General features: G+C 40.0%; 1 long non-coding RNA gene across 5 annotated transcripts in view; it reads right to left on the bottom strand.

Moving 5' to 3' along the window:
• Window positions 1-25,238, bottom strand: part of LOC110260009 (uncharacterized) — an 822,333-nt gene that overhangs the window by 248,693 nt on the left and 548,402 nt on the right. For 4 of the 5 annotated variants that reach the window (XR_014841891.1, XR_014841890.1, XR_014841888.1 and 1 more), the window contains exon 1: window positions 19,347-19,454. The exons of the other annotated variant lie outside the window; for it this stretch is intronic. This is a non-coding gene — a long non-coding RNA (uncharacterized LOC110260009). Of the gene's footprint in view, window positions 1-19,346; window positions 19,455-25,238 lie in introns of those variants that run through there. 5 annotated transcript variants of the gene reach the window in all.

The following is a 25,238-nucleotide window of genomic DNA, read 5'->3' as shown; positions in this document are numbered from 1 at the left end:
CCCATAAATAAAGTGGGAAATTAAGGAAGTAATCCAAATAACTCATATTTTCCTCCAAAAACAGCACACGACTTGGCCTGCAATGATTTGAAGATATGTACTTAGATATTTGAGCCTAAGTGCCCTAGTTGGATAATAGTTTCCATTCTCTACTTCAATGTTCACATAGGCCCAGCCATAGTGCCTCAAAAAAAGCCAAGGACTAACTTTAGCCACTGGTCCTGCTTTCAATAAAGTCTTATTTTAATAGAAACACTGTGTCTCTCTTCCAAGTCCCCACCTTTTTTAGGCTGCTTGCCAGCTCAAGGCAAAAAGAGAATTCTAGCACATTGTCCCCAAATTCCAGGCAGATCACAAAAATAAACTGTCCCAGAATATATTCCTTTTAAGAAAATTTGCTTATTCAAAGCTTGCTTTTCTTGTTTGCCTTCCTTATTCCCTTTCCAAACACTTTTTCCTCTAACATCATGCTGTAAAGTTGCCATCTGTCTCAAACACGCACACACAAAGGGAAATCCACTTACAATAAATACTGGAAAGAAGAAAAATAAGTTGGTTACAAGTGGGTGTTCTGCAGCCTATGACTTTTCCAACCCAGTGGCCAAAATCTGAATTATCTCCTAGTCAACTGTCTCCCAGCTTGGCTATTGAGACAAAAGTTAAGCAAAATGAATAATCAAGTTTTCTAAATTTACTTTTGCACAGTATCCCCAAGGGAACACTTGACTTCTACCATCCTGTAATATAGATATGGCCAGAAATTAAATTTTTTAAGAAAACTGAAACCCAGAAAGGTAAAACATTACTAAAGATCACAGGTGAGTTGAGTGTTTCAAAATATGTGTCTGAGGATCCCCTGAATTAGAATTACCTGTGACACCTGTTCAGCTGCATCTTTTTACAGCATAAATTGGATCCATATCATTCCCCTGCTAACAGCCACTCAATAATTGCTCATCAGTTAGAAAGGAATCCACACTCTGATTTCACACTTCAAACCACAGGCTGAAGGACGTGTTCCTGTCCACCCTCAAACCTCATGGCTGCTTCTCTTCCCTCACCCATGCTCTGTGCCCACTTGCTCCTTCTGCATGGCCCTCATTCACCTCAAGGGTGTCCCTGGCTCAGGTCTTTGTACAACTGTTCCCTCTAGTTGGAAATATCTCCATCAGCTCTCCAAATAGCAAGTTTTTCCTTCCTACTGGAGCCCTTAAAAAGCCATCTCCGGGGAGTTCCCATCGTGGCACAGTGGTTAACGAATCCGACTAGGAACCATGAGGTTGCGGGTTCGATCCATGCCCTTGCTCAATGGGTTAACGATCCGGCGTTGCCGTGAGCTGTGGTGTAGGTTGCAGACGCGGCTCAGATCCCACGCTGCTGTGGCTTTGGCGTAGGCTGGCAGCTGCGGCTCCGATTGGACCCCTAGCCTAGGAACCTCCATATGCCCCGGGAGCGGCCCAAGAAATGGCAAAAAAAAAAAAAAAAAAAAAAAAAAAAAAAGCCATCTCCATCCATTCTAGCAGGTGCAGGCCCACACAACGATGTATCCATTTATTATATCTTCTTTTCACCTATCAATGTCTGAATTTAACATTTATCTTTGATGTGTTCATTGATTACTTCTCCTGCCTCCTCAAACACATACAGAAATACACATTTAAAGGTTCATAAAGGCAGTAATTTGTCTGTCTTATTTAGACAACAGAGAACAATGCAAAAAACATTTATTGTTCAATAAAATGGAGCTTACCTGGCACCATCTCAGACCTAGAGTTCCTATCTCTAGAAGGAGAGGCCTGGAGATATGTATTTTAAATAGTCTCCTAGATGATTTCAAAGTACATTTATGTTTCAAAGTCCAGACCATGAATCCTTTAGCCTGAGCTGGGCAGACACCCTTGTCTCTACCACATCAAGCTGCAGTTTTTAAATGGCTGGTCTATTTCAAACAGCTGCTCTAGCAGTATAGTTTGGAGAGTCGTACTGGGCATATGCAGATTAAGTGATACCTTAAACTGCTTTCCCAAAATTCAGTATTTTTGTCTCTGGTATAAAGTTGGGCTTTGATGGAAAGTCTCAGAATTATTTGCACAGATCAAAGGAAAGAACATTCTACAAGCATCTAGGTTTTATTCTCAGTTGACTTGCTGACTGCTTGTGGGGACTTTGGCAATTTTATTCATTTCTCTGGGTCTCATTTTCCCCATCTGTAAAGTGAGGGTGTTGTGTTAGATTATCTCTGCAGTCCCTTTGGCTCAGATATTTTGTGATGCCAAGTCATTCCAATTAATGTGAATGAGCCCTTGCAATTGTATTTAGTATTCTGAACAGCCCTGGCATTTATGCCACGTGGCCCAGGCCAACCACAGTTACCCAAACAACCCCTGTCAAACACTTAGCATCATGTTTTATGTCAAAAAGACAAGAAAAATATCCCATTCACATTGAAAAAAAAAAAAATGCACTTGTGTTAAGTCCATCTGATTCCACTTAGAAGCCGGTAATGCATGTTTTGGTTGGGCACCTGATAGGATGCACAATTGTTCAGTTAGAAAATCCTAATATGTATCAATGACCCAAAGATTATGTTCTTCTGACCTTTATCTTACACTTACACACGTTTTGGGAATGCCTACTTAAAAGAATCACTACTGCTCTTTTCAGGGACTCTAAGACCAGAGTCAAGCTTCGTGTTTTAACTTGAAAGTAGGGTGGAATAAAATCATACTGATGCTTCTAAAGGAAAGAGGAGGTCTGTCTTTATTTGCCAGAACTGGTATTGGGCAGTCTCCGATATTCGATTTCAGGCAGTTCATTAAAATCAGACCCACTTGGTATACAATGGAGAAATATTTGGGGCAAGAAGAGGTGAGAGGTGCTAATGGCAGATTGGAGGGGAAGCTGCTCAATGAGTCCAGGTATGACTGGGTATCACATGGAGAAAGTAGGTAGGATAGGACATTTTGATTATATATCCCAAAAGGAAGAGTTTGGAGAAAAATAGAAGAAATAGAATTTTTCTTAACTAAACTTTTAGAAATTTGGTTCTTGATCTTGGTGGAGATTCCTTTTGATCTTCAAAACCTACAATATATTCTACCCTACATAAGATCCCTTTACTTTAGAAGGAAAACATATCACCTGATGAATTACAAATCCACTCTCCTTTCAGTGTCACTTTACATTTAAATGAATTTAGATGATTTATATGTATGAATGCAAATATATGATGCATGAGGTGTGAATATAGGCACACCGCCTGATTTCTTAAGCCTCAGACACAAATCAGTCTATTTCAGTCTCCCTTCCTATGTAAATGATAACCAATAGAAACATGTCCCCACTTAAAAAAAAAAAAATGGGTTATCAACTGCCTTATATAGGTGTTTCTGTTACCTTTTGACACCTGAGGGTCCTTGCTGGGAGAAAGAGAGGAGGACCTGCCTTAAATCTGATGAGGAAACCAACTAATGAGGACCAGAAGGCCTTATTTGTTCAATAAACAAGCAACGGGGTGGGAAACAGATCTAGATCTCACCTTTCCCAACCTAGAAATGTGTTCTCCTTCATAAAACATTACCCAGTTGTTGACAGCCCCAACATAGAGAGAGGGTTGCATAAAGACTTTGTGTACTTTTCAATTTCAACTCACACTGCAGATGTGATCAAGAGTCTGCAAATGTTATTTAAAAGGCTGACAGCATTATATATCAGTGCAAAATGTTATCCAAGGAGAAATGACTACTAAAGATTAGAAAGAGAATTACTGTACCCAATGGCTAGCAAAATTTTGTAATCTCTATCACCAAAGACAAGGAAATCCATTACTCATTATCGGAAAGTATGAGATTCTCCCCATCACTCCCAAAGGGTAAAGTACTAATGCTTAAAATATAACAGTTAAAAAACTGCACAAATATCTCATAATTTCTTTTCAGAGTATTCTTAGCCAAAGTCTTTAAAGGAATTGCCCCCACAAAGTTGTCCTCACTGATTCACTGGATCCTCTTAAAAACTACATCCTCAGGTTGAAAGAGGAACATCCAAAAAGCTAGAAGGCTCTAATTTCTGATAGGTTTCTTTGTGATTTAGTAATGACAAAGGGGGGTTGAGGAAAGATGGCTAGGAAACATCCAGAATTCTCTAGGAAGTCAGTCTAAACAAGGCTCTAGGAAAAGTCACTGGAAATGTCAGCTCAGCCAACAAAGAAAGGTTCAGGGAGCAGCAAAGGCATGGCATATACTTTTTCATCTATTCAATCTGACCCTGGGCCCACTGCCATAATCTTTTTTAAGGTTAGTGGTGGGAAGGCTGCCGCCTGAATGTTTGCAGAGGTCTCCTGACATCCTCTGCTGAGGAACTTTAAACCTCAGGTACTATTTCAGAGGAAATGGACAGCACAAAACAGACAGAAAATTAGCCACAGCAGACCCTAGATATAAACAAGTTCCACTGGCCTTTCTGAAACCATTTAAAGGCTTTAAAGGCTGGAGCTGTTGGGACAGTAGAGGGGCCGAATAGGGTTATGTGTGTGTGCATATGTGTATTTTTCCCCAAATTGGACCTATGCCCAAATATTTTAATACGTACAACACAGAGAGAAGAAAGAAGAAAAAAAATTTTAAACTATTTAGCTAAGCAATTTAAAAATTCTTTGTGAAAAAAATAATAAAAAGAAAGACTTTCACAAAATTGCAGCTATAACAGGTCTGTGAGGGTAACTTAGTAAAATACTCAGCGGATGGCTGCAAACCTCTAATGGAAAGTTGTGTAAGTGGCTGAGGCCAAAGTAGGCATTAATTACAATGAAAAATCAGTTTAGAGTAGGCCACAACTAAATTGGAAGCTGGTCCTCTAGGTAAAACAAAGAAAGTGAACAGCAGCCTCAGATTTGATTACATGGCAATACAAGAAAAATGTGCTGTATGTTGTCTATTATTAAAGCTGCTTTGGGGCCCTGGGTTGGGTGCCTCAGGGATTTTAATAAAAAATTAGTAATAGGTCTGCTGCCCTGGCTCACTGTGGCTTTTTGGAGTATTTGCAGGTTCAGTGCTAGTCTGCAGTGCAAATTAAGTCATTTCAGACAAGCAGCCTCAGAAAGTGTTATGTGATAGCAAAGTTCAAATGCTGCACTTTGGCTCTAAAAGGACACAGACCCCCATCTACCCCCGGAGGCTGATTCAGAATTTCAAAGAAATAATAAAATTTCATTGGAAGGAGACCAGGGCGGGGGGGTGGGGAGAGGGTGGGGAGGGGACAGGAGGTGAAAAGCTAAAAAAAGAAGAAAAAAAAAAAAAAGAAGAAGAAAATGAGAAAAAGAAGCAACTTGTTTTTTCTGTGTGTGTCTTTGATTATTCTTGCCAAATACTAGTCCTGGTACATAAACTATGAGTACATAAAACATTGCCAATGACTAAGTTAATGGCAGTGAAGGCAACTGTTAACTTGGGATTTTTCTTTCTTTCTTTTTTTTTTTTTTTCCTTACAAATGTTAACTCTATAACTCTTTTTATATTGATGTAGTGATATTAATAATATTGTCTTTATTACTAATATCACCACTGGGTCCATGGCACGACCATATATATCCAAGCCATGAAACATTAACAAAAGTTCACCCTGATTAAGAAATCAAACCTATAAATCCACACTCTTTCAAAGATGAAAATGTCTGGGGCAAATTATTTTCTACAAGCCAGTTATGTGAAGAGGATATCTCCCAGCTTTTTTCTAGGTACGTCATAGACCTGATGTCTGGCATTTTCTATCAGAGACAAACAGCCCCTGGTCTGAGAATCCTGATTCAATAAACTGTGGGTAAGGGGTGCATTTCCAGCCTGGACCCTTGCCCAAATATCTGAATAGGTTCAACAGGGAGCCAGAAGGCAGTGATGCTGTAAAACATACATAAGAAGTATATGCTTGTGTGAGCATGAGTGTGCCTGGGTGTGGGTGTAGCAGCGGAAGCAGGGGCTTTGAGTTAAAGAGAAAATGAACTTGTGTACAAGTAATTTAAAGACTCTTTGTTATAGTCATTTTAAAAATGTTAATAAATTAGGAAAATCCCACTCCATGTCCCTGTGGAATTTCCCTTGTCCAGCAACAAACAATATTTTATTCAGTTTCAGATCTTGTCTAATCTTTTGGTAGAGGGTTCAGTGGCATGACTTGACTGATTTCAAGAGGTTCCAGGAAAAACTAATTGGCTGCAATCATTTTCTTCCCCACCCCAAGGGCAATGCCTGTGAGTAAATGAGTTAGGGAGCTACTCCTTTAGTTTAGTTCAAAATTTCCTGAAAAATCTTTTTGAGATTTAAGAAGCAAATGAAGATACAGAAAGCATAGGCAAAGAAGAAAGTAATTGGTTTAAGAAGCGGGGTAGGAATCGGTCTAAGAAAACTGAAAATAACTTCATCAAAGCCATAATCACCCTAAGGGGCCACTCTCAGAGCCTCAGGTAGTCTCTATGGAATCATGGGATGGCCATCTTCTCTTGCTAATGGATGCAGGAGAATGGAGAAGGTACCCTTCAAATGGGAAAGCACCATAGTCTCAGTCTATGGGAACTACAAAGACTTAAAAAGCAATGGAGCAATCATGCCTCCCCATCCTGTCTTACAAGATAGCTGCTGAGCATGTGTAAGGCATCAGACTTTCTTTAAGCTGTTGTGAGTCAGAAGTGAAAAAGACAGTTCCCTTAGTCATCATCCCTAGGTCTCAGTGGCCAAAGTCTCAGAAAAACCTTGCTCTTCCCAAGCTGCCGAAAAAGTGGAACCAAAAAGCAAAGAGAGGGCAAAAGAGAATAAAAGTATGGGCAACATAGAAATAATAGTAAAAGGGTCACGGTTTAGTTAAAGTGTACCTGATAATACTGACATTCATTCATAGCTAGCAACTGGAAGATAACAGTGGCTTAAGTTCTTCCAGCACTTTGGTTGGAGGTGATCATATCATATTTCTTTTCTGATTAAAAAAAAAACAGTGGCAATGATTAATGTTCTGTGGTCCATCAACAACAACTGTTTCAAAACAAACTGCAAAGTATCATCTTGTCCCAATAATGCGTTACATTGTCTTAAATATTTTCAAAGTAGGATACTCAGTTTTTCAGAAGTTACATAATCATTTTTATAAGAATATTTCAAATGTATTTCTTGTTCAATAAATAGCAGGCTACTGCGTTATGAAATATATATATATTCATACATATATACAGGAATCTCAGAATAAAAATCTCAGAATGGAAAAATCACATATTGAGATTTGAAGCAATGATAGACTACTTCTGTTTATACATATATATTTTTAAAGACTATTTTTAAAGCTCATCCTTTCAAAGTAGAGATTTTTTTCCATAATTTGTTATAAACAGAGGACCTTAAAAAAGTAAAACTTTCCAATCTGGATATGTTTTCCCAGTGCTTATGACTCCCTTCTAGACCTATGCCATCTGCACAAAACCTTAATGCACGGGCTTCACTAAGTTTACAGGTATTCAGTATTTAAATAATAAGTACATCCCATATTATGCAATCATTTTTATGTAGAAGTCAAAAATACTTATTGAAATTTAAATTGAATTCACTAAATCAATCCCTGGCTCCAGATGAGGTTGGAAAGAAAGATATTTTCTACCCAAGTGAAAAATTATAGAAATTTCTGGGGTAACTCTCTCCTCCAAAGAGTTCTAATTGTGAAACTGTAAAAATTCAAGTGTTTAATATGTCATATGGGGAGGCATACACATACAGAATTCAAATCTTTGAATCTTCAACCAGCCCCAAAGGCAGAGACTGTGTCTATCTTAAGTCTTATTCAGAACCGAATTCCCATTACTCATGACAGTATCTAGCACTGTCAATAAATAAATATTTGCTGACTGGTTGGCTAATGGCAATGTCAGAAATGTTTTGCTAACACTCACTAAACATGAAAGATGCCCATTCTTAGCATTTAGGAACCTCAGGATGTACACAAGTGCAATACTTTTTATGTCAATTTTCCTCTGAAACCACAGTCTTTGGCGTCAATAAGGGTGTGTGTGTGTGTGTGTGCGCGCATATATGTGTGTTTATCCATCAGTTTAGGAATAAAGCCCATTCTCTCTCTTCTAGACCTCCAGTCATCCATCAGGTGAGACAGACAGAACACCACAACAACAGAATGTGACAATGCCTTTGTATGAGTAGAAATAAAGTCTCATAGAAGTATGATAATGGCAACATTCCCCTCTTGCTTCCAAGGATGTAATATTGGAGTTGGGCTGAAAACTGAGGCCCACCCCCAACTGAAATTACCAATCAGGAGTCACTGAGAACTTTTACATGCAGTTTCAGTAAAGAGATGCCATGCAACAGCGGACTGTGTGAAAAAAGTACATCTGTGAGTTATGAATAGACCTATTTTCAAAAAGTATTGTTGAAAAGAAAAAATTGAGAGATACTGGATGTTCACATGAGAAAGATGTCTAGCTACCCAAAATGAAGATGCAAAAAAAGAATAAGTTGGAAAAATGGTCCAGGATGGAGTTTGTAGTCCTAGGAGCTCGTCTTGAAAGGAGCTGCTATATCTTCTCCAAATAAATAAGGAAGGGATAAGAAAGGACAAAGATATAAACTTGAAACTAAATGGAAAAGGAATTTTGAAGCACTGCTACATAATAAAAACAATAATAGCTTCAACTGAGGATCTACTGTGTTCTGAGCTCTTTGAACATGATTATGTCACTGCATTTTCCTGAAAAATCAAATAAAGTAAGGTTTCAAAATAAAGAAATGAAACTTTAAAAGGACTAAATCAACTGGCCAAGGTCACACAGATGGTAAATGTTGGAGCCAGAATTCTACATGAGAAAATTCCAAAGTCCAAAATTTTTTCACCATACCGGATTGTCGTGCATGACCTTGCAGGCTACCCTTTAAAAGAAAGGAGGCTAAAGACAAATTTGGTTATTTAAAGAGGTGATAAAATACTTATCCCTCAGATATCCCTCTCTGGAACTTTCTGGACTTTTTTTTTCAAATACTTTCCATCCATGGTTAGTTGTACCTCAGACATGGAGCAGCAACTGTACCAAAAAGGGAAGACGTTAACTTGCCATTAAAAAGTTATTTTCAGCAGCTTTTTAAAAGTTCAGCTGAGACCAGAAATCATATATTTTTATCAATCAGCGGAGGCGGAGCAATATGGCAGAGGAGTAAGAGGTCAGGTGCACCTTCTCCCACAAACACGTCAAAAAAACACATCTACATGTAAAACGACTCGCACAGAACATCAACTGAATGCTGGCAGAAGAACTTAAACCTCCAAAAAGGGCAAGAAACTTTTGACATAACTGGGTAGAACAAAAGAAAAAAAGAGAGAGAAAAGGAATCAGGACAGGACTAGCATTTGGAGCTGTGAAGGAGAAAAGGAACTCCCATCCTGGGAAGCCACCTAACTGACGAAAGATCAGTCAAGTCCGAGGGACCTCAAAGTTGCCGAGAAAAGCGCATCAGCTGGACTGAGAACAGCAAAGTAGAGTGAGAGCCTCACAGATCATCTGAACCACTGGCTCAAAAACCACAGCCTGAGATGCCTGGCCGGGGGCTGGGCACTGAGACTCAGACTCCAAGGGCAGACCCGGGGAGAGAACTGAGGATAGCATGAGGGGTTAAGGAGCAGTGCGCCACCAGCTAAGGAGGGGAACACCATGGCAGAGGGAACCTGGGAGAAGGTCCGGACCCGAAGGAGAGGCAAGGTGCCATTGTTGGGGAAGGGAGGGGAGAGGAGGGGTGGGCTGCCATAGGAAACTCCCTGCTCTGGAGCATGAAGGCTTAAAGGGCTAGGCAATTCTATGGAGGCTATGGGTGGCAAGAAGCCTCTTGCTCGTTTAGGGGAGATTAGGTGCTTCTTGAGCAGGCTACCAGTGGCCAAGCACCTATTGTGTGGGCTAAGGGCATAAAGGGGCTAAGTGTGGTGTGGTGCCTCCTGCACGATCTACAGGTGGCAGGGACAGACTGCGGCAGTTGTCTCAGAGGCCAGAGAGAAGAGTGGCTTGCCACCACTGGGGGCCTGTGAGTGGGATCCACCAGTGACCCCAGTCACCTCAGGGGTTGGCAAAAAAGAAAAAAGAGGGCACTGCAGCCAAGCACCATACGCTATTGCTCTCATTCCCCTGGGAACACACCCACCCTGCAGCTGCCACTGCCAAACATTCTGGGCAGCAGCCAGACACTTGGTCACTGTCCTTTCCCAAGATCCTACAACTAGCAGCAGCTGGTGCAGCACCTCCTGCGTGGGCTAAGTGGGACAGAGTGCTTCTTGCACTGCCTGCAGGCAACAGGGGCAAATCCCTGCATTTATCCCTGACTCCAGACGTGCATGTGGATACCTGAACAAAAATCACTTGCAGCCCCATTCACCTAAAGGGTGCCACAGAAGAGGGATTGTGACTAAACACCACCTGTTGGTGCTCTCGCATCCCCAGGAACACACCCGCCCTGCTGTTGCCACCGCCAAACATTCTAGGCAGTACCCACACGCCTGATCCCTGTTACTTCCCAGGATCCTGCAACTAGGAGCAGTCTGTACAGCACCTCATATGTGGGCTAAGTGAGGCGGGTTGTTTCATCATGCCTAGAGGTGGCGGGAGGGCGGCAAACCACCACAGTTATCACTGACTCTAGAGATGGTCATGGCCTGCTCCCAATAGGGGTCCCTGAACAGGCACCACTTGCAGTTCCAATCACCTCAGAGGAGGGCATTGCAATCAAACACAAGCTGTTGTTGCTCTCACTCCCCTGGGAACTCACACACTGCTGCTGCTATTGCCAAATGCTCTGGTCACCTTGAAGATCTGCCTAGAGCTCATTACCACTTCCCAGGGCCCTGCAACTAGGAGTAGCCTCTTCCACCTTCCTGCAGGTCCTTGCTGCTGTTGAAAGCCCAATGACCAGGCACTGACTGCTGGCCCTACCCATTGCCTCCTTCTCCCTGAAAACACACTGAGCATCCTGGGAACAACAGCCTGCTCACACCAAAGAAAGAGACAGCAAATATTCAAACTCCCACACCAAAAATAAATAGTAAAGCCCCCAAAGAATACAAATGTTATTCTTGCACAGAAGTAACCTTACAATACTACAGTTTGTCTTCCCCAAACTCACAGAAAAAGAAAAACACAAGCAAGATGAAGAAGCACAGAAACCATTCCCAATTAAAGGAACAAGAGAATTCACCTAAAGCATTCAACAATGAAACAGACCTCTGCAGTCTGACAGACATTGAGTTCAAAAGGAAGACAGTGAAAATACTGAAGGAATTGAGAGAGGATATGAACAGTAATGCAGATTCCTTTAGAAAGGAACGAGAAAATATAAGGAAGAGCCAAGCAAAACTAGAAAATTCATTTGCAGAGATACAAACTGAGCTAAAGGCAATAAACATCAGAATAAGCAATGCAGAGGAACAAATTAGTGACATGGAAGATAGAATAATGGAAATCAGAGTCAGGACAGCAGACAGAAAACCAAATGAAAGAACATGAAAGCATATAAGAGACCTATGGGATAATATAAAGTGGGCCAATCTATGCATAGTAGGAATTCCAGAGGAAAAGAAAAAGAGGGTATTAAAAATATATTTGAAGATATTATGGCTGAAAACTTTCCAAATCTAAAGGATACTGATATCAAGATACAGGAAGCACAGAGGGCCCCAAACAAGTTGAACCCAAACAGGCCCACATCAAGACATATTATAATAAAAATGGCAAAAGTTAAAGATAACAAGATGATTCTAAAGGCAGCAAGAGAAAAGCAAAGCGTTAATTATAAGGCTATCAGCTGATTTCTCTACAGAAACACTACAGGCCAGAAGGGAGCGGCAAGATATATTTAAACTGCAAAAACTTGCAACCTAGAATACTCCATCCAGCAAGAATATCATTTAAAGTAGAAGGGGAAATAAAGAATTTCTCCAACAGACAAAAGCTAAAAGAGTACAGCAATACTAAACCCATTCTAAAATAAATACTGAAAGGGATTCTCTAAATTAAAAAAAAAAAGGGGAGGAGAGAAAAGAGAAAAAGAAGAATTAGGATGGAGGAAACCACAATTGGAAAGCAGTCACTTAAATAAGCCAGCATACAGATATAAACATGAAGATGTTAAAAAAAAAAAAAAGGTATCAAAATCAAACAATGTGGGGAAGGAAAATAAGAAAATACAGATTCTTTTCTTTTTATTTTAATGATATGTTTGAGCCTATCTATAGGGCAAGCAGATATAGGAAGTGCTTAACGTGCTTAAAAAACATGGCAACCACAAATCAAAACCAAACATTACATTCACAAAAACTGAAAAGTACTCAAGTATAAAATAAATGGAAACCATCCAACCCACAAAAGAAGAAAAGAGAAACATAGAATCAACTGGAAAACAAGGTTTAAAATGGCAATAAATATGTATCTATCAATAATCACCTTAAATGTCAATGGACTAAATGCTGCAATCAAAAGAAACAGAGTGGCAGATTGGATAAAAAATCAAAAACCTCCAATCTGCTGTCTACAAGAAACTCACCTTAGAGCAAAGGACACATATAGTTTGAAAGTGAGGGGATGGGAAAAGATATTTCATGCCAACAGACAAGACAGGAAAGCAGGAGTTGCAATGCTCGTATCAGACAAAATATACTTTAAAACGAAGGCCATAAAGAAAGACAAAGAAGGACACTATTTAATGGTTAAAGAATCCATTCAAGAAGGGGATATTACAATCGTCAATACATATGCCCTTAATATAGGAGCACCCAGATACCTCCAACAAATACTAATAGACATAAAAGGAGAAATTGATGGGAATACAATCATAGTAGGAGACTTGAACATCAATGGACAGATCATCTAGACAGAACATCAATAAGGCAACAGAGATCCTAAAGGACACAATAGAAAAGTTAGATATAATGGACATTTTCAGGACATTACATCCAAAAAAATCAGAATATACATTCTTCTCAAGTGCACATGGGACATTCTCAAGAATTGATAACATACTAGGGCACAAAGCTAACCTCAACAAATTTAAGAGTACATAAATTATTTCAAGTATCTTCTCTGACCACAACGGCATGAAACTAGAAATCAACCACAGGAAAAGAAATGAGAAAAAACTGGCTACATGGAGACTAAACAACATGCTACTAAAAAACCAATGGGTCAATGAGGAAGTCAAGAAGGAAATTAAAAAATACCTCAAGACAAATGATAATGAAGACACAACCACTCAAAATCTATGGGATGTCACAAAAGCAGTGCTCAGAGGGAAATTCATAGCAATATAGGCCTTTCAAAAAGAGAAGAAAGATCTCAAATTGACAATTCAACCCACCATCTAGAAAAAGAAGAAAAAACAAAATCTAAAGTCAGTAGAAGGAAGGAAATCATAAAGATCAAAAAGGAAATCAATAAAATAGAGATTAAAAAAATAGAAGAAATCAATAAAACCAAGAGCTGGTTATTTGAAAAGGTAAACAAAATTGACAAACCTCTGGCTAGACTCACCAAGAAGAGGAGAGAAAAAACCCAAATAAACAAAATAAGAAATGAAAAAGGAGAAGTCACAAAGGATACTACAGAAATACAAAAAACCATGAGAGAATACTATGAACAACTGTATGCCAACAAATTAGACAACCTGGAAGAAATGTGCAACTTTCTAGAGATTTACAGCCTTCCAAAACTGAATCAAGAAGTAGATGAACTGAACAGACCGATCACTAGAAATGAAATTGAGTATGTCATTAAAAACACTCCCTACAAATAAAAGTCCAGGACCAGATGGCTTCACAGGCGAATTCTACCAAACATACAAAGAGGATCTGGTGCCCATCCAGATTAAACTATTTCAAAAGGTTGAAGAAGAAAGAACACTCTCCAAGACATTCTATGACACCATCATCACCCTAATTCCAAAACCAGACAAAGATACCACCAAAAAAGAAAACTATAAGCCAATGTCTTTTATGAATATAGACGCAAAAATTCTCAACAAAATTTTAGCCATCAGAACCCAACAACATATAAAAAAGTTCATGTACCACGACCAGGTGGGATTCATTCCAGGTGCACAAGGATTGTTCAATATACACAAATCAATCAACATCATAACCACATTAACAAAAGAAACATCAAAAACCACATGATCATCTCAATAGATGCAGCAAAAGCATTTGACAAAGTCCAACATCCATTCATGACCAACACTCTTACCAAAGTGGGTATAGAGGGAACGCACCTTAACATAATAAAAGCCATTTATGAAAAACCCACAGCAAATATAATACTCAATGGAAAAAAGCTGAAAGCCTTCCCACAGAAGTCTGGAACAAGACAAGGATGTCTGCCCTCACCACTGTTAGTCAACATAGTACTGGAAGTCCTAGCCACAGCAATCAGACAAACAAAAGAAATAAAAAGCATCCAAATAGGAAGAGAAGAGGTAAAACTGTCAAAGTATGCAGATGACATGATAGTATATATAGAAAACCCTAAGGACTCAACCCCAAAACTACTCAAACTGATCAACAAATTCAGGAAAGTAGCAGGATATAAGATTAACATTCAGAAATCAAATTTCTCTATACTAACTATGATATATTAGAAAAGGAATACAAAAACATAATACCTTTTAAAATTGCACCACAAAAAATCAAATATCTGGGACTACACCTGACAAAGGAGATAAAGGACTTATATGCTGAGAACTATAAAACATTAATCAAGGAAATTAAAGAAGACGTAAAGAAATAGAAAGATAGTCCATGTTTCTGGATTGGAAAAATACTGTAAAATGGCCATACCACCCAAAGCAATCTACAGATTCAATGCAATCCCTATCAAATTACCCTTGACATTTTTCACAGAACTAGAACAAACAATCCAAAAATGTGTATGGAACCACAAAAGACCCAGAATTGCCAAAGAAATCCTGAGAAACAAAAAACCAACCAGGAGACATAACTCTCCCAGACTTCAGGCAATATTACAAAGCCACAGTCATCAAGACAGTGTGGTACTGGTACCAAAACAGACATATAAACCAAGGGAACAGAATAGAGAACCCAGAAATAAACCCAGACACCCATGGTCAATTAATCTTTGACAAAGGAGCCAAGAACATAAAATGGGAAAAAGATAGTCTTTTCTTTCCCAGTTTTCTTGCTGGGAAACCTGGACAGCTGCATGCAAATCAATGAAACTAGAACACACCCTCACACCATGCACCAAAATAAACCCAAAATGGCCTAAAGACTTAAATATAAGACAAGACACCATCAAACTCCTGGAAGAAAACATAGGCAAAATATTCTCTGACATCAACGTTACAAATGTTTTCTCAGGTCAGTCTTCCAAAGCAACAGAAATAAAAGCAAAAATAAACCAAAGGGACCTAATCAAACTGACAAGCTTTGGCACAGCAAAGGAAACCAAAAGGAAAACAGAAAGTCATCTTACAAAAAGGGAGAAAGTAGTTTCAAATGATGCAACTGACAAGGGCTTAATCTCTAGAATATACAAGCAACTTATACAACTCAACAGCAAAAAAAAGCCAACCACCCAGTTGGAAAATGGGCAAAAGACCTGAATAGACATTTCTCCAAAGAAGATGTACAGATGGCCAACAAGCACATGAAAAAATGCTCAACATCCCTGATTATTAGAGAAATGCAAATCAAAACTACCATGAGATACCACCTCACACCAGTCAGAATGGTCATCATTAACAAGTCTGCAAATAACAAATGCTGGAGAAGGCATGGAGAAAAGGGAACCCTCCTGAACTGTTGGTGGGAATGTAAGCTGGTACAACCACTATGGAGAACTGTATGGAGGTACCTTATAAATCTATACATAGAACTACCGTATGACCCAGCAATCCCACTCTTGGGCATCTATCCGGACAAAACTTTCCTTAAAAAAGACACATGCACCTGCATGTTCACTGCAGCACTATTCACAATAGCCAATATATGGAAACAACCCAAATGTCCAATGACAGATGAATGGATTGAGACGTGATATATATACACAATGGAATACTACTCAGCCATAAATAAGAACGAAATAATGCCACTTGCAGCAACATGGATTGAACTAGAGACTCTCGAACTGAGTGAAGTAAGTCAGAAAGAGAAAGACAAATACCATATGATATCACTTGTATCTGGAATCTAATATAAGGCACAAACAAACCTTCCCACATAAAAGAAAATCATGGACTTGGAGAATAGACTTGTAGTTGCCAAGGGGGTGGGGGAAGGAGTGGGGTGGATTGGGAGTTTGGGGTTAATAGATGCAGACTATTGCCTTTGGAATGGATTAGCAATGAGATCCTGCTGTATAGCACTGGGAACTATGTCTAGTCACTTATGATGGAGCATGATAATGTGAGAAAATAGAATGTGTACATGTATGTATAACTGGGTCACCATGTTGTACAGTTGAAAAAAAATTGTACTGCAGAAATAACAAGCAAATAAATAAAAAGAAAAAATTATGAATCAATAAAATCATTAGATTTCTTTTGGCATTGTCAAAGAAAGGGAAAAGAGTTATTTACATTGATCTGGACTTGGACAAGGACAAAGTCAATAATCTGAAGGTATGGCATAGAACATAGTTCACAGGACCGACGTCCTGTGCCCAAATCAGATGGGAGACAGTGATTATAAAAGGGACGTTAAAGATGGGGACAAAGATGAAAAGATCTTGATGGAGGTGAACTGACATGAAGGCTTTGGGTGGATGGACTATAGACAGTACTCAGAAAGGAAAACTCAGAGTAACAGGTTAAAAGGGTTGAATAGTAACATCATAATTCAAGCCATTCAGATGAGTCTCTAAAGGACTGGTGGTGAGAGAAGACAGTGGGAAAAAAAGAACACCAAGGAAACACATTATCAATAGTATTTTAATACCTTGTCAAAACAGAATTTGGGAAGACCCAGGATGATGCAAAAGACTGGTCAGATAAGAATATCTATTGAAACAAAATCCCAAAGGAAACTGAAGAAAATCCTTGAAGATCTGTAAGTACCACTAGGAAGGATAGATGGACAGATAGATGAATGGATTGTGGATGAATAGATGGAGGATAGAGGATGGTCACGTACTTCAGAGAAGGAAATTTTTTGAACAAGCAAAAATGAAATGTGCATTATCTTAAAATACCAAAACAAAGAAACCACAACTGCCATAATTTGTTTGTTTCACATAGAGATAACACCTTCATCTTAAAGGATAATAAGTTGAAGACAATCAAAATTAAAAAGTAGCTTGCTAAGAGTTCTCCTGAGGCTTAGCAGGTTAAGGATTCTGTGTTGTCACTGCAGCAGCTTGGGTCCCTGCTGTGGGTTTGATCCCTGGCCTGAGAATTTCCACATGCTGTTGTTGTGACCAAAAGGGAAAAAAAAAAAAAGTAGCCCGCTAAAAAAATCCCAATAGTAATAGTGGTTTTCTTGACATAGTGGTTTTATGTGATTTTAATTTTCTTCTTTGTACTTTTCTATATCTCCCAAATGCTCCACAGTAAACATATATTACTTGCATATGAAAAGTTAGCATTTTAAAGAAAAATGTATCATGCTATAGGTATAAAAGACATTACAAATCATAAGCATTCTTTCTGTAAGCCTTATTGGAAGTCCTGAGAATTCTGTTATATTTTAAATATGAAAATTCATATGTATAGATATAATATACATACATGTATACATATATACCATTCTGTATACACACACATATGTATACATATCTTTTTTATGTATATGTGTGGTGTGGGTGTGTGTGTGGGGGTGTGTATTTAGGTTTAAACATGGGTAAAGAGGATATAAACACACATATTACCCTCTAGGAAAATAGAAAATACTAAGTAAATTTATCCACTATTATAACAACGAAAACTTTACCCTAAAATAGTGAACTAAATACCAGGATAAATACATTAACATTGTTTGATGGTGTTAACCAGTAGCCCGATCTATACATCTAAATGTAACTATCCTATTTGCCTCTTTTTTTATCTAAATGTTGGGACTCTATTTTCTTCTGTCTTTTGTAGGAGGTTTTGGGCTGTGCCACTGACTTTCTGCATGTTGTTCTCCGGAAAGGCAAGCTCAGGGACATGAGGGCATAAAGGATTCAGCCACAGAATGAGGCCTCTCCTTATGGAAACAATTATGTGACAGATTCCACTTGGCTCTCAGAAGGCTATAAAAGGGGAAAAGAAACCCCCCTTTGTTTGCGGGAGGGTCCCTGAAAACACAGCCTAGGAAGATTGCTCAGTTCAGCTCAAGATGCTCAGGCTCACACTGGGAGCCCTGATTAGTTCTACATTCAAATCTTCAAAGAAGAGATAGTATTGTTTCTTCAACAAAGATTCTTCTGCATGTGCTAGTATCAATAAACACTTTCATCAAAACATGCTTTCTAAGTTAATAACTGACATCACATGTATGATTTCAAACCAAAGTAAATGACTTTGGACAGTACATATTCAGGAGTTGAAAATATGGACAGGGAACCAAACAAACTAAAACTTTAGGAAAGTTAGTGTCAGCATTAACACAGGTCACAACAAGCCAATGATCTTCATTCCCTAATACGTTAACCCACAAAAAGTACAAAACTTTTACATCTTCCCCTAACTATTCTCATAAGGCTTTCTAGGACTGTTTCTTCCAAAGTCACACAAAAGCAGGGAAAAATGAAATAAACAAAACAAAAAACAAATAAAAAAACTTCACAGAGTCACCTTTAGCTGCATTTTCTAGTCTTGTTTATGCAGCCTACGACATACCTCATTTGTTCAGAGATAGAAGGGAAAAAAAACCTTTGCAAAATCATTCATTTGAAACTATAATTTTTTTCCTGTATCATCATTCAGATCAAGAGTCTGCTTTTATGACTGCCCTAACTACTATGGGAGAACAAAAAAGAGTCTTAAATTTCATGAGTCTGTTAAATTTTCACCTTTTTTAAATATGTACTAAAGGCCTCCTTACTCAATATTTTCACAGACAGACAACAGCAATTAATTCAGGTTTTACTTAAGCTAACAAATGGTTCTCCCTCACAATAGCCATGTAAGCTGATTCACAAATTTGCTAATGTCCTCCAGGTTGATGACGATGGAGCCCTTGGTTACACAGTAACTGGGGTATAAGAAGAAATAGATTTGGTCTCTGAACCCCCCTTCCTGGCACAAAGCCCCCAGATCCTTTACCTGAATGATAGAGGCACCAGCAAAGCTCATTAACAATTCCTGGGAAATAAAAATAGAACCTGGGTAATAAAGTCTAACCTTTTTTTCCCTTGTGCTTCCTCTAGTGTCATTTGCTTGTAGGGTACCAGTACGGCAGGCAGAGCTCTTGCACCCAGCCCTTCTGACCGGAGCTCCTACCGCAAAGCCGCTGCTCCCCAACATTCGATTCAAGATGGCGGCAGCGCGCCGTGGGCGGAGCCCAGGCGTCAAGCACTGCAGATCTGGGTGAAGCTGTGCCCGCTGGGCGAGAACTCCACCCACTCCTCCTGCTGCCTAAAAAACAATCCCAGCTGCCTAGGGCTTCAGGTTCCCACCTCTCCATTCTCTGATCAAAGCATGAAGCTTTCCTTTGCTTCTGAACTGCATTAGGTCTTCTCTTTTGGCTTCAACAGCATAGAGCAGAAGGACCCTTACTGAGGATGAGGCAGGAGGGTCTGTAACAATAGGATTGTTTCTGATTACTCAGAAGTACACCTGAGTTTATGCTAATGAGGTGACGTTGCTCAAGGTTCCTGGAGGGCCTCAGGATGGGGCTGGTCAGTCAGCCCAGACTCAGTGATTAGAGGATTGGAACTCTCAGCCACACCCACTGACCTCTGGGAAGGTGGAGGGGAGCCAGAGATGAATGCTCTATAAAAACCCTCAAACTATGAGGTTGGATCAGCTTCCATTGATGAAAGCTTCCACATGCCAGGAAGGTGACACTCTAGTTCCATGAGGACAGAAGCTCCTGTGCTCGTATTCTTCGGGACCTCACTCTATGTACCTGTTCATTTGGCAGTTCTGTGTCCTATGTAACATCCTTTATAACAAACCGGTAAACCTAAGTAAATGTTCTCCGAGTTCTGCAAGCTACTCTAACAAATTATTCAAACCTGGGGTGGGGGTGGGGGCAGTGTAGAAACCTCTAATCTATAGCCAGTGGTGATAAGCATAGGTAACGACCTGAACTTGTGATTGGTGTCTGAAGTGTGGGCAGTTTTATGGGACTGAGCCCTTAGCCGGTGGGATTGGATGCTATCTCTAGGCAGACCGTATCAGGATTGAGTTAAATGTGTAGGACACCCAGCAGGTGTCCACTGAGAACTGGGGCACTGCTTGGTATAACTTTTCCACACATCAGAAGGGGAAATCATGAGAGAACATCAGGCTCCCCTGTCTACTTTTTAAAGTAAGAATTTAAGAATTTCCAAAGGTATCTCTGTGACACATGGAGGTTTGCACCTGGTGGCAACTCTGGTCATGTGCTGACAATCATATCCTAGGGGTCGTGCTGCCTCTCTCTGCTCTGTTCTGGGGCAGACCTGACCCTAAGCCTTCTAAGATAAACACAGTTCTCAACCTGCTCCACCTGTCTGGTTTTGAAGGCTGAGAGAACTTGATGCTTGAAACAGTTCTGTCCTGGGAGACAGGAAAACCCAGGCCACACTTCCAGGACCACTGGTCTCATGGGGATTCAGCCAAAGCCCAGAGAAGAGTAGCTACTCAAAATGGCATCCTGATCTAATCCTGTTTCCTTTTCCCTAACCTTCCTCTTTGTCCTAGAAGCACCTTGTGATGAGTAACAAACTGCTTTACTCTAATTAAACATAGCTGTATTTATTCTAATACTTCCCCTCAATTCCTTCTCCAATCTTTAAGACATTGATTTACAGGGTCCTCTGCTATCTGAAAGGAGAGTATTCCTATGGAAACTTGTAAACTGAAATCATGTAAAGTAAAGAAGAAATCACCTTAGAACCCATCTTGCTAACAAATGCACACAAAAAAATCTAGATAAAGCACAGATGCTCACAGACACCATTCAAAGTCATGGTGGCTTAATGCTGAGATGCTGAGAGTAGTTCCTGGGGAAGGAGCTGGGCAGGGCCACTCAATGCTGCTCAGGGTGTGAGCTGCCTCTACGACAGCTCACTGCAAATAAATGCTGAAGGCTATTTTTGCTTTTTGCCCTTTTTTTTTTTTTTCATAAAGGCAAAAAACCTCAGATATTCTTTGGTTAGCGAAAACAGGTACTAATAATATAGGTCTTTCGTAAAAGCAAAGTTACATAAAGCAAACTTTCGAAAAGCAGGAATACCTGTATAGAGATAGAGACAGAGGGACAGAGATGGATGACTGACTTGAGCCCAGGCCTGAGAATGAAGAGTTAGTGACTGAACTGCCACTGGTTTGCTCTGTAACCTTGAAAGAAAGATCTGCCCATCTAAGAGCTATGGAGTCAAATAGATATCACTAAGGCTATCCATTAAGGTGGCAAGACAGACATATTTGAACCTGATCTATCATTTTAGCTCCTGATGTTCATTGTTTTCCAGTGTTGGGAGGAAGTAGGAGATGCTAAAGCAGACTCCTTGGTTGTTATGATTCCACAATAATTGATTAGCACTGGCAGTGGGAGGAGGGCCATTGCCCCACTTCCCCACCCCCCAAAAAATTCAGTCCTCAAATGTTCATGGTTATAAGGGGGAAAAAAAGCAAAAACAAAGTAAATAAGGAAAAAAGCAAAAAGAAAGTAAACAAGCAAAAGAAACAAAAATACCTCTTGTTATTTTACTATGGCTTTTTTTTTTCTTTTTCTTTTTAGGGCCACACCTGTGGCATATAGAAGTTCCCAGGCTAGGGGTCTAATTGGAGCTGCAACTGTGGGACTGTGCCACAGCCACAGCAATGCTGGATCCGAGCCACTGCATCTGAGACCTACACAACAGCTCATGGCAACACCGGATCCTTAACCCACTGAGCAAGGTCAGGGATCGAACCTGCATCCTCATGGATACTAGGATATTAGTCAAGTTCGTTAATGCTGACCCACAATGGGGCTGAATTTGCATCCTGTCTTTTTTTCCTCCTAAGACTGAAATAAGGTATGATAGGTCTGACTATGTAATAATCCAGTGACCTGCATTCTCATTCAAGATCTGTTTTATCATGGCAAGCTTTGCTCTTCCTTCTGAGCATTTTTGCTGTTTTTTGTTTTGTTTTAAATCATTACTCTAGGTGTCTATTTTCCTGAACTTTATAATTCATTTATTCAATACTCACAACACAAATATTTATTGAGCATTTACTATTCCAGACACTATTCTAGGTACTTAAGGGTACATCAATACAAAAAAAAGAAAAACAAACAAACAAAACCCCACCAAACCCAAAACAAACCACAGGTCCTTACTCTCTTAAAGCTGATGATACAGAAGTGAACAGCAAAAAGAATAACTGAATAAATAAAACATAAGTTACATAGTATGTTCAACTTTGACTGAAAAAAATGAAAAGTGCATCAGGGGCAAAGGGGGAGCCAGGTGGGTAGTGGGCAGTTGTAGGTTTAAACAGAATGCTTAGGGTAGACTTCCCTGACAAAGGAAGTTCTGAAAACTGACTTGGGGCTCAAGGAGCTGAGTGAGCTAAAATGGGTACACTTGTTTCATGTTCATGGAGAAATTAAGGGGAACTATGGTTGGAGCAGAATGATCAAGGGAAGGGAGAGTAGGAGATAAAATCAGAGCCTCATGGGCATTTGTCACAAACTTTTGACACAACTGATGACAATTTAGAAGAATCACTACAGCTGCCAGGTTAGGAGTGGATAGAAGAGGGGAGCAGACCTGTTAAGATGCTACTGGAATAGCAGAGGCAAGAGGTGATGGTGGCTCAGAACAAGGTATCAGTCGAGTTGACTGCATTGTGGTTAGTTAATGCATCTTGAAGGTAGAGCCAGCAGTGTTTTCTGATAGACTTGATGTAGTGAGAAAGAGAAGAGACAAGAATGATCTCCAGGTTTCTGACTTAAGCCTTGGAAGGCTGTAGTTGCCATCCACTGATATTAGGAAAACTATGAAGAGAGGAGTTTTTTGTTTTGTTTTGTTTTGTTTTTGGCAGGGCAGGGGTTTGTGTCAGATCAAGACTTTCATTCTGGTCATGTTGACTAAGAGATGTCTACTAGATATGCAGGTGCAGAGGGGTCTTGTCAGTAATTGAATATAAGAGTTTAAAGTTCCTGAGAAAGAGCAGTTTAGATATAAAACTAGAAATAGTGTGGTTTCAAACTTTTTATCTGTTTGCTTTTCTACTCTTCACAGTTTGGAAATTTTAGGTCTATAATTAATTTGTAACTGCCCCAATTCCTTTATGTCAAGATTATTTGGAGAGAAAGAGAGAGAGGGAGGTGGTGGGAAAGAGGCAAAACAATAGAAGGAAGGAAGGAGGAAGGGAAGAGAAGGTGTGAGGCAAAGGGAGGGAGGCAAAAAGAGAGAAATCGATTGATTGTTGGGAGATCAACAGTCTAAGAACGTGTTCCTTCCCTAAACTCAATCTGCTTCAGATAGAGGGCACACTTTTGAACAGTTCAATCAAACTCTAAAAACCCTTAATTCTATTTTTCCACAAATACACATCTTTCACTATTTCTAAGTCATTCCTAGTAGATCCTCCATTAGAAATGGCTCATAACATTTTAACTCGAAGTTCATCAACCTCCAACCTTTCAAATAATTAAATATTTAAATGCTCAGGAAAGCCCACATTTGTGAAGCAAGAATCGTTTTGCAATGCAAATTGTCACCCTTAATTTCTCTGCTGGTAAAATAAGACTTAGAGGGATCCGGTTTGCTTCTAGTGCGTGTAAAATAGACTACCTTCCCCCACAGCCTGGGTTCTGGGATGTCGCCTCCCTTTTAAAGACCCCTCTCTCACAGAAAAGTCACAAGAGGGAAAAGGAAAAGGAAGAAAAGGGAACAGACAATCCAATCTTAATGGTCTCAGGTACATTTTCCAAGCTGATTACTGGCCCTTTTCTTTAATATCAACTGCTCTGTGTAAAGCCGGAACAAGCCTGGAGCCTTCAGAGATGATTTGCAGCTCCAGAGATCGCCAGCATCGGGCAGGACCAGTTCACAGGTGACTTCCTATTACTGATGAGCCTCGTACCACCTGCCTGGCAAACAGAGAGGAAGGCGGCCCCCTGACCCCCCAGTGACCCCTACCTGTGGGAAATCAGAGTGTTTACATCTGCCAGAAGAAGGGTTAATCCACGGGGCTGAATTTGCATCCTCTCTTTTTTACTGCCTAAGACTTTCTTCATTTACTAACAGAAAAAAAGAACTTATTTCCCCTTGAATTTAGTTTTGAGGACTTAAATGCATGAGCAAGTGTGGACAAAGAAGAAAAAAAGGGAGCGAGAGGGAAACTTCAGTACCAGAATTCAAGAGAGCCTTGTCTCTGCTGTCTTCATCTGCATTAAATTGGTCATGACCTTCCAGGTGTCTGTAAGGTTGAAGTGTTTGCTGGACCATTTCGAGCTGAGCTGGCCGGTCCATGTGACCCTCCTGACATCAAGAGGCAGGCTTTTAAAAGAACAGAGGCACCTTGTCAGGGCTCAGGGGTCACTAATAGCCTGCCTTGGGCCCTCCAATAGGTCATGTTCAGCTTCCTCATCCAACACAAAGGGAAAGATGAGGGAGGCTGGGGAGGGGAGGGGGATAATTATCATTCTGGTGTTTTGTTCCTCAGGCCCCAAGTTATGCTCCATGTCACTGTGTTAATGTGCCTGCAACCAGGGAGACACATAATGCTCCTCTCAGCCCTGTTTATTAGCAAGATCCATTTGCAAAAGGCCCTTCTTTTGTGCCACAATATGAATGTGCTTTGATGGCAAATAATTACGGCAGTCCTTTTGACATGAAGATCCACAGGCTGCCCTAGTTAAGCCAGTAATTAGCCTGTCCTCCTTTTTTTTATATTATTATTGAGAAACTACAAATTATCCTCATATGTGCACCGGCCATTGCTTTTTCTCCTTTCTATTCTCCCACTCTCTCCTACTTACTCTCTCCCGCTCGCCTGCTCGCTAGCTCTTTTCTCTCTCCCTCTCTGTCTCCCTCAGCACTTTGGATAAGCGGAATGCAGCTGCACAAAAGCAAGATAAAGCTC

Source organism: Sus scrofa, chromosome 3 (assembly GCF_054392235.1).
Source record: "Sus scrofa isolate SSC_HxYL_T2T_F1_AM1 chromosome 3, Sscrofa_HxYL_maternal_Yorkshire_Landrace_v2.0, whole genome shotgun sequence".
Taxonomy (NCBI): domain Eukaryota; kingdom Metazoa; phylum Chordata; class Mammalia; order Artiodactyla; family Suidae; genus Sus; species Sus scrofa.
Note: the sequence above shows the minus strand (reverse complement) of the source record. Positions and strands in the feature narration are given on the sequence as shown.